Raw genomic sequence first — 2,344 nt, 5'->3', positions numbered from 1 at the left:
GGAAACAGCCTTGGATGCATGATATTTGATCAAGAAGATAGGACAAGAAGGCTTTGAGGTTGGGAAAACCCAGCATCATTGTTCCTCTGAAAGATAAAGTAGCTCTACCAGTGGCAAAGATTTAAAAAGATAGCAATAATCCATGATAGAGGGTCTGAGGAAAATAAACATTAACAATGTTGATGGAGCTATATATTGGTTGAGATAGTATTTTTAAAAAAACAGTTTGGTCTTATAAAAGTCATGAAACTTCATGTCCTTTGATCCAGTGATCCCAATATGTACCCCATAGATGCCCAAGGCAGAAAGTAATGACCTATATATATATCCACATATCCATAGCTGAACTTTTTGTTGTAGCAAAATTAAATGGAAACAAATTGTGGAATATGAACATAATGAAGTATTGTTGTGCCATTAGAAAAAAGAGAGATGAGGAATTCAGATAGGCACAGGAAGACTTGAATGAGTCAATGACAAATGAAATATATAAAATCTGGAGAAATAAAATCTGGAGAAATATGCATAATGACCAGTCACATAAATAAAAGAACTATAAAAAGTAGCTTAAATTTGAATAGTTACAATGACAATCTTGTTCCCAAAGAGTAGAAATGAGGAACTATAGATACAGAAAATTGGGTTTACTTTCAGACACAGTCATTGTTTCATTTGGTTTTATTTTTTTAAATAAAAATAAGAAAAGGGAACTGGGTTATATGACCTCTAATTCCTCTTCCAACTTTAGCTCTCTGCTCCTTTAATCTATGACTTGCTATCACTTTTTTTTTTTTTTTTTTTTTTTTTTTTTGCCAAAGTCCTATGTGCTTCTTCCACACACCTTCCACACAGATTTTCTTTGTGGCCACCAAGAAGGAGAGAGAGCAAGTTTCCATGGAGCTGGGATGGCATGTTGATGGGAGTTTGATTGTTTATGCTTCCTTAGACTTTAGGTTTTAGCTTAAAATTCCTGAGCAATAAAAATACAAAGGGTATCATGGTATAGAGGGGAAAGCTCTGGATTTGGGATCACAGGCCCAATGTAGCATAGTCCTATTGGCCTCGTATCCTTATCTCTTTCTTTCTTTCTTGAAGATAATTGGAGTGAAATTACTTGCCCATTATCACACAGCTGGTAAGTGTCTGAGACAGATTTGAACTCAGGTCTCTGACTTCATCTCTACCCACTCTGGCACATCATTGCCCCTAGTATCCTCATCTTTTCAATGAAAGATTAGATTAGATGATCTTGAAGGTCATTTGTAGTTCTAAATTCTAAGATATTTTAAATAACTACAAATATAAGTACCACTGCATTCAGCAACTGGGAAAGAGAAAAGATTTTGACCTCATGGAGCTTACAGTCTAGTAAATGAAAAAGGACAAAGAGGCTACTTTTCTTTTCAAGTGAGGAGACAATTAGTTTTGATTCACAAGTTAGTCTATGGAATCATCAGGCTGATTCAGTTTGGCAGCTTCTCATCTTGAAGCAAAAATTAACAGGGAGCCAAGAGTGTCAGCTGTGATGAATAAGAAAGAGCTTTGGGGGCATTCTGAGAGACTCATAGTAGCCATTCAATAAATCCTGGATGAGTGGAATTGAATTTCACTGTTTCCTTAATAAATTGATGATTAGTTATGTTGAGGGATGAGACAGAAAACCCTGAAGTTGGATTGAAACCCAGCCCAAGAGGTGGCTGCCTGCCCTATAACCTCCAGGACCTGCTGAAACAGGCATCTCTATCTATGCCTTGAGTTATATACAGCAACCCGCTAGTCTGTTCCAGCATACAGCGGGTCGGGTTGGGCTTCCTCCCCCTTTTTGTGGGTGCAACTCCGGCGCCCAGATTTTCCGTTTGGCCATTCATGCCAAGTTTCAGCTTCGAATAAAATCATCTATGAGTTAGAAACCTTTGAAGATATGGATTCATAATGAAAATGCTGAGACAAGCCAATTACAGTGGCAAGAATGGTAATCACTATAATAAGGTTAATTGTGTTGGATTTATTAGAGCTGACAGTGAATTTTTTTTTAAGTAGAGAAAGAAAATAATAAACTGATATTTAAACATGATTTAAGTTTTCCATTTAACTTACAGGAGGAAAAATCTTAGATGGGTTTAATGATTCTCAGGGAAAGTAGGGATCATAAAAAAGACCCTTTTTTGACTCAAATATTCTCTTAAGAACTATCAAATGAGGATGGAGGAGAAAGGAACTTAGGGAATTCATCCATGGAAGAGCTCAAAACTCCTCTAAAGAATATGAAAGAAAATGCTAGGCTTGCCTGGCTTTATATTTTAGCACTAAAATTGTTGAGAAAGTTGATACTTCTTAGCCCAAG

This window comes from Sarcophilus harrisii, chromosome 2 (assembly GCF_902635505.1).
Source record: "Sarcophilus harrisii chromosome 2, mSarHar1.11, whole genome shotgun sequence".
Classification (NCBI taxonomy): Eukaryota; Metazoa; Chordata; class Mammalia; order Dasyuromorphia; family Dasyuridae; genus Sarcophilus; species Sarcophilus harrisii.
This window is presented reverse-complemented; position numbering follows the sequence as displayed.